We start from the raw sequence: 13,743 nt of genomic DNA on the forward strand, positions 1-13,743 counted from the left end.
TGTAAACTCTCAGGACCCTCATGTATTGAATTGTATTATTGCTGTGTACTGTCTCCCTTTCTATTGTAAAGAACTGTGCAAACTGCTGGTGCTATATAAATCGTGTATAACAATACAAAAATGTTGATTAAGAGGGTTTAGTTCTGCTTCCCTGCAGGCTTATAGAAAGTCTGTCCAAATTATCTTCTGCAGTGCGTTGTTGTGAGACAGGTTCTATGAATTTCACATACAATTTTCAATTGGCCTTCTCTCCAATGCCTTATACTACTATACACTGCAAAACTAGCAACACGGGTGCAAATCACAATGCCTCTCACTCATCAAAGTCCATATGAAAGGTCTACGGCAGAAATGGGCAACTTTGGTACTCCTGCTGTACTAAAACTTAAAATCCCATCAAGCCTCTGCGAGTTATGCCAGTGGCTGTCAGAGTATTGCAATGCCTCATGTGACTCACAACAGCTGGAGTGCCAAGGTTGCCCATCCATGGTCTACAGTGTATTTGCGACCTATGCGTCTGAACTCTTGGGCAGCCAGCTGTGACAGATTACTGAAAAATAGACACATTTTCATTCTAAACAAAATGATTGAGGAGGGGGACAGGGTGCAGGTATTATTCTGTGGAACTACATGCAACTTTAGAGCAACCAAAAGAGGAATCAATGACTTAAGTTGTAACCTTGTAATAGAGCTATGGCCCCCCGTTTAGCATTGTCTTGCTGTGCGACAGAATTAAATACCTGTCCCTCATTGTGGGCTGTCTGCATTCCAAGTCTTTGTAAGTATGAATTAGGCAAGGTTTCACACTGAAATTTGTTATGCAATTTTCCCACAATCGTTTTTTGCACCTTTTAGGCTTAAGCTTTTTTTGTTTTAGCCAATGGAAAACTAGTTTTGTTTAGAGGCCGACCAATATGGGTTTTTCTCTGGCCAATTTAGAAATCAGGGCGGCCGATAGATGCCAATTTTTGCGGCCGGTATTTTAGGCCATTTTTTTTTTTGGCAGGCTGCACTGGCGACACTGGCAAGTGGCCCCGATTGGCAGTTGATAGAGTAACTGTGTGAAACTGCTCTCTGCACCTCCGCTGTTTGTGAAACTGTATGGAGAGAGGGCTGACAAATTCAGAATGATGTCGTAGGTGGGCGCACATACATGTAGCGGCCCGCCCAGATCCCATCGGCTGGTATTGGATAGCTGGGTCCCGCCCACCCCACGTTCCCCCTTCCTCTGCTGGCAGAGGCGCGGCCAGTGTTCAATATCAGCCCAATTTGGAAAATAATCGGCTTATGCCGATTTCTCCAAAATGGCCAAATATCGGTTGACCTCCAGTTTTGTTCACCATGTAGGTTACAATTTGTCCGTTCAATTAAAAAAAAAAAATCTAGATAGTTTTCTATTCAAGATACAATAATAATAAAGTTTATTCAGTTCATTCAACGAATCCAATCTCTGCAAGCTGAGATAACATGCACTGTATTGATGCATTCAAACTATTTCACAGTAACAATGAGATAAACAAAGTTTAGGAATATTAGTTGCTCTTTAAAAATTAAGAATTGAATCGAGTGGATTTAAATCAAGTCTCTTTACTAGTGATTTAAATCAAATCCACCCTGGCGTTACCAAAGCCATTGTATAGTGGTTGGTAGACATAATGTGTCATGACCCAAAGAAGTTACTGTACTTTTTCCGAATGTAAAGCAAAACCATGTGCTAAGAAGTGAACGGGCACAATATAATTATAGTGTCAGAAATGCTCTTCAAATCACTTGTGTGAATAGGGGCCAAAAAGATTTTCAAAATGCATGAAATGTGCACACGTTTTTCCACATGCTTTCAGCCCTGGTTCACACTGATGCGATGCTGGAAACACAAGATTCGCTGCGTTTCTCCCACATCACAATTTTACAATGTCCATGGAATCTGCTGCAGGTGTCAATGTTAGATTAACGACACCCCAAAACAGATCACAAAGTGCAGTGTGATTGTCAGAATCGCATTGCATGGGTGTGACCATCCATGCAATGCAATGCAATTCAGGTGGCGGGTGAAAAAAGGGTCTGGCACCATTTTGGTGCGGATGCAATGTGATTTAAGCCATACAAAATGTATGGTCCAAATCGCACTGCACAGACCTTGAATGCAGTGCCATTCCTGTGTGAATCGCATGCAGTGTTCCACACGCACCAGTGTAAACCTAGGCTTAAAAGTTTATTAATAGTGGAAAAGTGCAATAGGAAACATTAAATCACATACAAAGCATGTGTAAATAGTACAGAAAACACATAAAAAGTATTAAAACATGTTTGCATGCATGTGTGGTGCAAATGAGCTCAAAACACTGTCCTAACTAAGTTTACAGTTTAACCGCAACTCCAATCTAAATTTATTTTTTATTTTATTTTTATTTTAGAAGTGTTCCACTGCCTGCAATACACACCTTAAGTGTCCCCCGAAGTACCTGTTCTCTGCCACAAGATGTCCTCAGTCTTCTGGGTTCATTCAATGATGCCATTCATCACTCTACTGGTAAGACTATGGAGATCCCTTGAGAGTAGAGCCTCATGGGTCTGCCAGGTGGGTGTTTACACAGGGCACTGGATTTACAGCATCTCATCAACTGCTGCTTCCATCACTGAGGACCAGTCTCCCAGCACCGAGAGGAGGCAAATAGAAAGAGGACCATGAAGCATCATGTGTCTGAAGACTTCCCTTTTTTTCCCCATCCTCGTGACAATAGTCATATTGACACAAATATTAATTTATAAAGTTATGGTCTGACACATACCAGACATTTGTAAAGCTCAGTGATGTTCTTTGCACCAGCGTAGTGCCATGAAATGAATAGAATAAGTGTTAAAAAAAAAAAAAATGTGTGCATTTCTTTCTGGCCTGACAATGGCATTTTCCAGAATAAGTACATATAGATTCAAAATGAGCACTTGATTCACAAAGCGATGTCTCAGCCAATAGGGTTGGAGGGCACTGATATAAATACAATATAAAATATTGCCAACCAAATAATTATTGATAATCTTAGCAATAACAGAAGATTCTTGCTACAAGGGAACTCAAACGATTTTTTGCTTTTCATAGAGAGGAATTGTTAGAACCTTAATCAAGCTTCTGATATCAGGTTCCTGTTTGGGAGATTACCCCCGACTTCCTGGCCGTGATTTACTTGATATACAGGGGTAGATTTACTAAAACTGTTGCACTCAGAATCTGTTCCAGCTCTGCATGGTAGCAAATCAGCTTCTAACTTCAACTTGTTCAATTAAACTGACCAAAAAAAAAAAAAATCCCTGAAGCCGATTGGTTTCTATGTAGAGCTGCACCAGATTTTTCACTCGCCAGTTTTAATAAATTAACTAGGGTTACACCAATGCCACTTTAAGATCAAGTACAAATAACATTAATTATTTTCACGTATTCGCCCGATACCGATTACCTATACTGTTTTAAATGTTATGCGACAGTGGCACATGTGACAGTAGTGTTTGTTTTATAATTTAACAGTTTATTTTTTACAATTTTATTTTATCTAATTTTTTTTACAATGCTTTTTTTTTTTCCCCCAGGGTGGACGGTGTCGGGGTTTGTTTATTTTTTTTATAAAAAAACTTTTAAAATTTATTATAATTGTTTTTCAGCCCTGTTGTGGGGGATCTTTGGTGAGACATCAGGGGTAAATAGACCCCTGATATTAGTCCCTTTCCCTCTCTGAAAGGGGTAAGGACAGATATTCCCCAGTCCCTTTCTCTGCAGCCTCAGCTGCACTGCAGATGAATGGACAGGAGACAGCGGCTCCGCTCACAGAACACAGGTTACGATGTTTCAGTTATGAATAGACAGAGTCAGTGACTTTGTCCATTCAGAAAAGGAAGGAGTCCGTAAATAACATTTACCGGCTCCTTCCTCTGCCATTCATTCTGAAAGATTCGGGACATGGGGGGACAGGGGGAGCCCACGGAGAGTCAGTGAGGATGCAGGGGATCCGAGGACAAAACAGATCGGGACCCAGAGCAGGACACAGGGAGCACATAGGGACCCTGGGGGACACAGAAGGGAACAGCCGGGGGTGATTGGTGTGGTGGGGGGGGGACAGTTATAAGCACCGATCTCCCGACAGCCGTGTGACAGGGCGGGGGGGGAGGAGGAGTAGAAGCGGCTGGCAGAAAAGCTATACAGGGAGATTGGTGCTTGTAACTGCCCCCACCGATCATCCATTAGGCTGCCCAAAAATGGGGTCAAGCATCAGAGCATTTGCACAAGTACTCATGCAAATGCTCAGTATCGGTGCAACCCTAAAATTAACCCCAATGTCACAGGCGGTGAGGGTGAACATCCACAAAAGAGGGGCACAGAAATCAATAAAACAGATGTTCTACCCTTTCACAACAAAATAAAAAACAGACAGATGTTAAAATCCTGTGACAGCTCCTTCACTAGCAATTCAATGAGCAGACAAACACAAGCATCCACAAATCTACTGTTAAAAACTGGGCAGGTAAAAAAAAACAGCCAAACAAGTGGAAAATCTTACACGCAGGTTTTAGACTGTTAATAAATGCTTAGAGTTTGCATTACAAGAATACATTAAAATGTTGCCTCATACAGGCACATCAAATATATGTATTGAAATTACAAGCATGACACTAAATTGACACATTCCTTATAAAACTATTAAACAGAAATGACAAGTTACTGAACTAGGCAGCAGGGTCCAACAAAACTAAACAGAACCTTGAGCTGAAGGACATAATTAAACCCTGATGACACGCCACCAAAAAGCTGAAGAGGTGTGAATGGAAAATGTGGATGGTAGAACAAAAAAGTGCAATTCTTAAAGAGATTCTGTCACCACATCCTGCTGTATTAAACCAGGGCTAGGCAACCTCTGCATTTCAGCTGTTGTGAGGCTACAGGTATTGCAAGACTGACAGTCACAGGCTTGACGCCTAGAGGCATGATGGGATTTTTAGTTTCACCACAGCTGGAATGCCAAGGTTACCTACCTCTGTACTAAACATAGGCAAACAATCTGTAGCACGTTCACACTTCTGCAGAATTTCAGCCACTTAAAGGGGTAGTAAAGGTAAATGTTCATCCTATGCATTAAGGTGAAAAAACATCCAACAGCACCGCCCCCCCCCCCCCCCTGTTTTACTTACATCACCCCTCGAAAGTCCCACGCGCGTCCCCGTCATCCTGTTTGGTTCCCAGCCTGGCCGTTGATTGGTTAGGTTGGACGGATTGATGGCAGCGCAGCCATTGGCTGGCGCTGCTGTCAATCACATTCAATGATGCGACGCGGCGGGGCCGAGTGATACAGTCAGTGGCTATGACCGCCGCTGTATCACGGGAGCGTGCTCGCAAGAGCTTTCCGCCATGCGAGGGAGCTCCCATGAAGGTGGAAAGCTCTCAGAAGGAGCTGAGACGGCCGCCGAGGGACCCCAGAAGACCGGGTTCAGGGACACCCTGTGCAAAACGAGCTGCACAGTGGAGGCAAGTTTAACATGTTTGTTATTTTACAAAAAAAAAAAAAGTTGTGTCTTTAGTGTTCCTTTAAGCAGAGATATCAGCACCACTAGTTTGACAGAAATACTACATTTCCAGGCTGAAAGGAGCCACACCTCTACACCATCACAATGTTTCTACAGCGAGGACAACATTCTCCTAAAATCGGCGTATGCGACATAGTAAACACTGACAGCAGTGGCTTTCACTGCCTATGTTAGAAGATTGGACTTGCAGCTGAAATGTTGTGCTGTAAGGGGGAGGCTGCGGGTGGCTTAGAAGCCACGCCCCATTCACACCCGAGTGTTCAGAAGCTTCACCAAAAGTGCTTTAAAGGGGTTGTAAAGGTTTGTCTTTTATTTACTAAATTGGTTCCTTTAAGCTAGTGCATTGTTGGTTCACTTACCTTTAACTTCTAAATGTTTTTTTTTTCTTTGTTTGAAATTCTCACTTCCTGTTTCTCCTCAGTAAACTTGCCACCATCATCTGAGTGGTGGAAAGTCATTTAGAACAGCTTACTGAGGAGGAACAGGAAGTGAGAAATTCAGACGAAGAAAACAAACAAAGAAAAAAAACATTTAAAAGGGAAATTGAAGGAAAAGGTAAGTAAACCAACAATGCACTAGCTTAAAAGAACCCATTTAGAAAATAAAAAACAAACCTTTACAACCCCTTTAAGGCTTGATTGACACTAGGTTTTCCATTATATTTATGGTGCCCATTCACATCTGAGGGCAACAAGGTTTGAAAGTTGAAGTTCCTTCATCATGATTTAGGCTTAAACAGACTTCAATAGTAATATGTTAAAAAAAAAAAAAAAAAGTCTGAAAAAAGAAACAAAAAACATCAACAGACACTCGGTTCAAGACTGATACACCCAAACAGGGATGAGCCTATGTTTATTTACCATTCCTGGTCCAATGAGCTGCGGGCAGGGGAGACTTCCACTGATGATACAAACGAGGGAAGATGCCGATTACATCAATGACCTTAGGTCACCGATGTCACAAGGATCCCAGCCCATGTGTGTGCATAGTTGAAGGGCAGGGCATTTCCCAGCTGCAGCTCATTGGCCCAGGAATGGTCACTTCCTGTTTCGCGTGCAAACCCAGTTTTGAACAAATGCAAGCTCATCCCTATTTGCAAAATACTCTAGTTTTATGCAAGAAACACTGCTGTAAGTACATGTACTACAAACTGCCCGAGTGTTTTTTCTTGGTAGAGCAGGACGTGGTGACAGGGTCTCTATAAATAATTCACACTGGCACCCAGCAGCCTTTCAATAGGAACGAAACCCAGCAATTCAACTGCTTCCAAAGACAGTTACATTCAAGGCATGCTGTGCATAACTGTCACAGTTGCTTGTGCCGTCAACCAAACCGTCAAGCCATCAAATGGCTAGTGTTATAACAGATCACATGTGTAACACCATGGCAACTGCAGATCAAACATTAGCGAAGATGGCAGCTTCCTTGGCTGTTAGGCTGGATTCACATCTATGCATTTTTAGTGTCATTTTGCAGATTTACACTACAGTCCATTTTTGCACTACAGTCCACTCAAGCTTAACATGGTCTCCTCTGGAACACGTTCTGTAGTGCAAATCTGCAAAATGCACTAAAAATGCCATAGGTGTGAATCCATCCTAAAGATTAAGAGGGCCTGGCTCCGCTTTTAAAGCAGAGTTCCGCCCATTTAAAAGTCAGCAGCAAGGATGAGCTCTGGCGTGTTCGCATAGAACACGTGCAGAGCCCGCCAGGAAGTGAGCCCGGCGCTGTGCTAATCACAGCCAGGGAGACATTGTCCCGATGCTCGGCTGCAGGGATCGTGAAATGTCTCCCTGACTGTTATTAGCACAGCGCCGTGCACACTTCCTGGCGGGCTCTGCATGTGTTCTATGCGAACAAGCCAGAGCTCATCCTTAGTCAGCAGCTACAAAAAGTGTAGCTGCTGACTTTTAATAATCAGACACTCGCCTGTTCCACGGTCCAGCGAAGCAGGCGCCACAAAGCCTCTCTCATTTAGCTCTCCTCTCTGTGGCGCCAGCATTCTAACTGTAGGCGCCCGGTTGTGGCTTCACAGCCGGGCGCGAGCTGCGCATGGCCGGGCAATCTTCTGGGACCTGCAACGTGTCCCAGAAGATGGCAGGGAGGAGAGGTGATCTTTCTTCCGGCGCCAGGGGAGCCTTTAAAAACTGGCCAATGAAAAAGACCGGCTCCTGGAGAGTTGTCAAAGAGGGACCTCTTGCGGCCCTCATACTTAGAGAGAAGGCAAGTATAGCACCTTTAGTTCTGCCTTAATGCCCAGGATATGGCACAGCTTCTCTATCATGTGACCACTGTGATTGGCTTTTACACTAATTACATGATCGGGCACTCATCCTGCTGGCTCCCAATCAGAAGCTGTGACCATGAACTGCCAGTAACAGACCATACAGAAACGCACCCTCAGTGCAACACCTCAGACCATCGTGAACGCAAGGTCACCTTTACAGAAAATCTGTAATGTAGCCTTACGCTGGACCCCACCCCCGGTCCCGTTGTCCCATAATCCTGCTCTGCACTTCACCGGTCCGTAAATTAGAAGTTCCTGTGGCTTAACCACTTGCCGATCAATGCACGCCAGTATACAACGGTACAATAGCAGCGGTGGGCAAATGGGCGTACCTTTACATCCCCTTTAAAACGTATTATTGTGGGTGCGCACACCGCCGGCGGGATGCACTGGACTTGTTCACCAGGGGCCAGCGATCATGTCATGGAGCAGCAGAACAGGGAGATGCCTATGTAAACAAGGCATTTCCCTGTTCTGCCTAGTCGTATCATTGTGGGCATGCGCACATCGCCGGCGGGGTGCACTGGCCCCGTGGACTCGATGTTCGCTGGGGGCGTGACGATATACGTCGGTACAATGGCAGCGGTGGGCAAATGGGCATACCTGTACGTCACCGCTTAAATTGCATCATTGTGGGTGCGCACACTGCCCACGGGGTGCACTGGCCCCGCGGACTCAATGTTTACCGGGGGCCCGCGATCATGTCATGGAGCAGCAGAATGGGGAGATGCCTATGTAAACAAGGCATTTCCCTGTTCTGCCTAGCAACATGACAGCAATTTACTGCTCACTGTCATCTGGAGCAGTGATCTCTGTCATGTTGTGAGACCATCCCCCCTACAGTTAGAATCACTCCCTAGGACACACTTAACCCCTTTATTGCCCCCACTGGGAGAGGAGGATCAGTTGTGTATAAGCTGTTCCCAATCCCCTAGACCAGGGACCGCAAGCTCCGGACCGGTCCGTGACATGTTAGGGGCCGAGCAGCACTGACAGCAAGTAAACTCAATCTGTATTGGCGGTTGCTCGCATTGCAGCCCGGGCTCTGCCTCTTGTCTGGTCGGTGGCAGGGACCTGCTGTAAGTGACGGGTGGGTGAGTGAAACTGTCCCCTGGCAGTTACAGCTACTCTCCATCTGACATCCCAGGACACAACAAACGGGTCTTGGGTAAAAATAAAACTTCTATAAGCACCCTTTCACACCAGCAGACCGTATGCCCATATTTCATCCATCAGTTTATGGATGAAAAAGGAACATACATGTATCCCTATGGGATAGCGGGTGTCAGCGGATGTCTCATTGGTGTTCGCTGTGCTCCGATTCTGCAGACGGAAGAAAATCTTATTTTTCCATCCGTCTACAGATCGGATGAACCTGGACAGACGGTCCGTATTCATTCGATCCCCCCATAGGGGAGATCTGACAGGGCGGTCCCTGCACAGTGTCCAGGGACCATCCTGTCATCTGCTGGTTTAGCGGGGGATCAACGGAGCGATCCCTGCTGAGCAAGCGGATGAGAAAGGTACGGATCCTCACAGGATCCGTACGTCTGATAGGGGTGTAAGGTGAGGAGAGATTGATGCAGTGATCCACTCACTGATAGTATCTGTGCAGTCAAACCTCTCTAAGGATCTGTAAATACAAATCAGACTACAGCGATTCCCAATAAAACCCTACGAGTGAGCGGATCACTGCCCTAGACAGAAACGAGCAGTTGCCCTGTGCAGCGTGGGCATAGCCCGACTGTTTGGGAAAACTCAGAGTTGGGCTTTAAACCAGCACTATCCCTGCTGCCTTACAGTTGGGAAGTAGCAGCATATTCAGATGTATTAGCTAGTTCCGTAAGAAGCTTTTCTAGATTAAAGGAAGCTTTATTATAAAACATAATGAGCGGCCCACCCACATAAGTCAGGCAGTCCTCTGACATAAACAAGTTCAGAGGGCTGAGCAAGTTTTAGACCTGATGAGAAGTACAGCAGAAGTTGTGTCAGTGTAATCACACAGCTTAGATTGTGAGCTCTGTGGGCACAGTCCCTGACAAGAAAGCAAGCCCTGTACTCACAAGTCAGGGAGAGTCCCAATGACCGCCTGGAGGAAGTCCCTTCCGCCCTCTCCACCCAAACCAGAGCTGGCAGCCTACGGGCCGCATCCCCGGCCTTTCCTGCTCACTCCTCCGCCTGTACAGCGCTCCGTCCACACCCACAGCCCCCTGTCACTTACCGCTAGTCTTTATTTCCAGAGGCCACCACCTGGAGCCGGATCCCCCGGCAAAGCCAAAACTCTAATAGACGGACAACAGCCCCCCTTTTCTCCCGGCTGGCCAGTCACAGACAACTACCGCTACAATCACCTCACGCTGGGAACCCGCCTAGCCAATGCGCGCCGCCGCCGACTTCCACTCACGGCGGAGAGGGGCGGGGCTTTCCGTGTAGCGTGCGCGCGACCCCCGCAAGCCTCGGAGGGGTTGGGGGGCCAATCAGAGGCGAGCTTTGGTGAAAACCGTTAGAAGTGAACGAACGTCACTGGCATCTGAAGGGGAAGAGCCGATGTGCGAATTGTGCGCTCTCCTTATCTGGCTCCAGTCACACAGATCGATGAGCTGGGGACTAGTTGGCGGCTGTCATTGATTTTAGAGAGGAACTTCAACCCCCCTTTTTCCACTCTATAGCTGGATACACACTATACAATATTCTTTGGATTTACAAAAAACAGATAATATGACGTTAGGCCTAAACACTTTCAATTTGGATGCAATCAGTCAGATCCTTGCATTACATAGTTAAATCTAAAGCAAATCTATCAGCAAAAGTTGTATAGTGTGTATTCAGCTTAACCACTTCAGCCCCGGAAGGATTTACCCACTTTTTTGCGCTTCATGGCTTTAACTAACAATTGCGCGGTCGTGCGGCATTTGTACACAAACAAAATTGACATCCTTTTTTCCCCACAAATAGAGCTTTCTTTTGGTGGTATTTGAACACCTCTGCGGTTTTTATTTTTTGCGCCATTTACAAAAAAAGGCGTACATTTTGGAAAAAATCTATATTTTTTGCTATAATAAATATCCCACAATTTTTTTTTTCTGGAGTGCGCATGCGCGAGGCTCCATGTATGGCTGCTTGAGCTGTGAGCCCTGCTCCAGCCTCATACATCAGTGCCCATTACAGGCCGCACAGTGAATGGATTTTCACAAACAATTCCAGGCAGAATCCTGAGGAGTCCGGGCACATTCCTGGCTATTTTTTATTAAATTAGAAAGGACCCGGTAATCATGGCCGAAAATCCAAGATGGCCGCTGCAGCACAGCCTACTGTGTCAGGTACCATTCTCCTAACAGACCTCAGATAAAATATCTCCTCAGAGGGTCTGCCTATTTCCTCAGGACTATTACAGACACCTAATACCTCCTCAGCCACTGGTGAACCTCTTATTTTTTTTCACAAAGCCCGACAGTATCCATCCTTCCACAGGGCACATTATTGCCTCATATCCCAGCCCTATTACCTCAGAAATTATTCCAAGAAACCTGGCATTTCAGATGGCGGACCTGTTCCAAACATTTTCTGAACGCCTGGACAGGGGTTTAGCTCAAACTGCAGCCAAAATAACTAGTGATTTAAAAGCTGACTTCCACAATCTAAGAACAATAATAGACTATATTGAATACAAATTGGAAGAAACGGTGGCTTCCTCTACCCAAACTGCTAAAAATTTATCCTCGGTACATGAACAACTGGATTATGCTAATTCAAGAATCGATGACCTCCAGAACAGGTCACGCAGGTATAATCTCAGAATCGGGGGTTACCTGAATCTGTGCTGGATGTCACACTAGCAGTACAAGACCTGATTAAATCTCTTCTACCTGTAGCACTCTGCTCCTGTTGAGTAGGCGCTATTTGTAAATTTAGTTATCTGAGCTGTAGTTTAGCTCCAAATTTTATGCCAAATTATGGGTCTTTGTTCCAGCTCGGCTGTGTTGCACATCTTCCACCTGACTATGGGTGTCTCTGTCACCAGGAGTCAAGGTTGGAACTGCAATGGGCTGGGTGTATTGGGTGCCTCTTGCCCATAAGCAGCTCAGTGGCGTGGTCCCCGCCGCTGTGCATTCTGGGGAGGGGTACTTAAGGGACAGACACCGTTCTGGCGGGCTTTTCCGATCCTGTCCTGATGGCCCTCCTGACCTCAGGGTTGTGTTAGCAGCCTTTTGGTCTCCGGGCCTACTGGCCCGAGGCTCTGCTACTGAGAGTCCAGGGAAGGTCCCGTGCTGTCTTGCCTGAGGGAAGAAGCCATCCAATTGGAGGACGCACCCTGGCCAATTTACCTCACCGTGCGGCCGGCTTGGCTGAAAGATCCTGGCACTGTGAGCTGTGTAATCTCTTTTGAACTTTGCAAAGTGTGTGTGTGGTTACATGATCCTGTGGCAGAGGACCGTGCAATGATTCGACGGCACTCATCAAGTCTGTGGCAGAGACTTTTGAAGCGCTTCGCACCGGCTGCTAGGTCAGTGAGAGAGGCCTATCCGGTGGTTGCTGAATCCAGTGTGGAAACAATTTATCCTCTGGATCCAAGGTCATACCTGTGATCCGCAAAGTAAAGTACCTGAATCTTCCCTACCCCCTCACCCCTCTAACGGAACTTGTTTAACCACCAGCCGCCGTCAAATAACGGCGACAAGGTGGTTGCTTAACTCTGGGAGGACGTTATATAACGTCCTCCCAGAAGTGCGCTCCCACGCGCCCCCTGGGGCGCGCACACGGGAATTTCCGTGACCGCCGGGTCCGGAGGACCCGGCGCATCACGGTGAATGGCCGCTGATAGCGGCCATTCACCCCGTGATCGCTCCGTCCAATGACGGAGCGATCACATGTAAACAAACCGGCGTCATTTGATGACGCCGGTTCCTCCCTCCTCTCTCTGTACCGATCGGTACAGTGTGAGAGGAGAGCGCAGATGGCAGCAGCACTGTGGGATGGATCTGTGACTATTGCAGTCACAGATCAATCCATCCCTGCTCAGCCATCCCTGCATTAACCCCTGCAATACCTTCCCTGCCCAATACTCTGCAATACCTTCCCTGCGCAATACTCTGCAATACCCCCTGCGCAATACTCTGCAATACCCCATGCTCAATACTCTGCAATACCCCCTGCGCAATAAATACCCTCGCGCAATACTCTGCAATACCCCCGCGCAATACTCTGCAATACCCCCTGCGCAATAAATACCCTCGCGCAATACTCTGCAATACCCCCGCGCAATACTCTGCAGTACCCCTTGCGCAATACTCTGCAGTACCCCTTGCGCAATACTCTGCAGTACCCCTTGCGCAATACTCTGCAGTACCCCTTGCGCAATACTCTGCAGTACCCCTTGCGCAATACTCTGCAGTACCCCTTGCGCAATACTCTGCAGTACCCCCGCACAATACTCTGCAATACCCCCGCACAATACTCTGCAATACCCCCCTGCACAATACTCTGCAATACCCGACCAATACTTTGCAATACCCCGGCCAATACTTTGCAATACCCCGGCCAATACTCTGCAATACCCAGAAAATACTCTGGGGGAAAAAATGCGTTTTAACCACTTCCCGCCCACGTCATATGAGGTCCTTGACTTTGTGCAGGGATATCTAAATGATGCCTGCAGCTACAGGCATCATTCAGATATCATTTTTTTCAGCCAGCGATTCTCTACACCATAAGAATGATCATGGCGGCTGTTCCGCCTCTTGATCGTTCTTACGGGAGGCAAAAGGAGACATCCCCACTCCCTTCGCCCTCCGGTGCTTCTTCCGACTCACCGCTGCGATCGAAGCCAGGATCGTTTTTTTTTTTTTCCCAGGCTTCCCAGCCTAGAGGTGAGATGTGGGGTCTTATTG

At 46.6% G+C, this 13,743-nt stretch overlaps 1 protein-coding gene across 1 annotated transcript in view; it reads right to left on the bottom strand.

Moving 5' to 3' along the window:
* RAP1A (RAP1A, member of RAS oncogene family) overlaps nucleotides 1-10,252 on the bottom strand; it is a 65,740-nt gene extending 55,488 nt beyond the window's left edge. Inside the window, exon 1 of the mRNA XM_040337496.1 lies at nucleotides 10,077-10,252. The gene's annotated coding sequence lies outside the window, so the exon portion shown is untranslated. The remainder of the gene's footprint in view (nucleotides 1-10,076) is intronic.
* Nucleotides 10,253-13,743: the final 3,491 nt, after the last annotated feature.

This window comes from Rana temporaria, chromosome 2 (genome assembly GCF_905171775.1).
Source record: "Rana temporaria chromosome 2, aRanTem1.1, whole genome shotgun sequence".
NCBI lineage: Eukaryota > Metazoa > Chordata > Amphibia > Anura > Ranidae > Rana > Rana temporaria.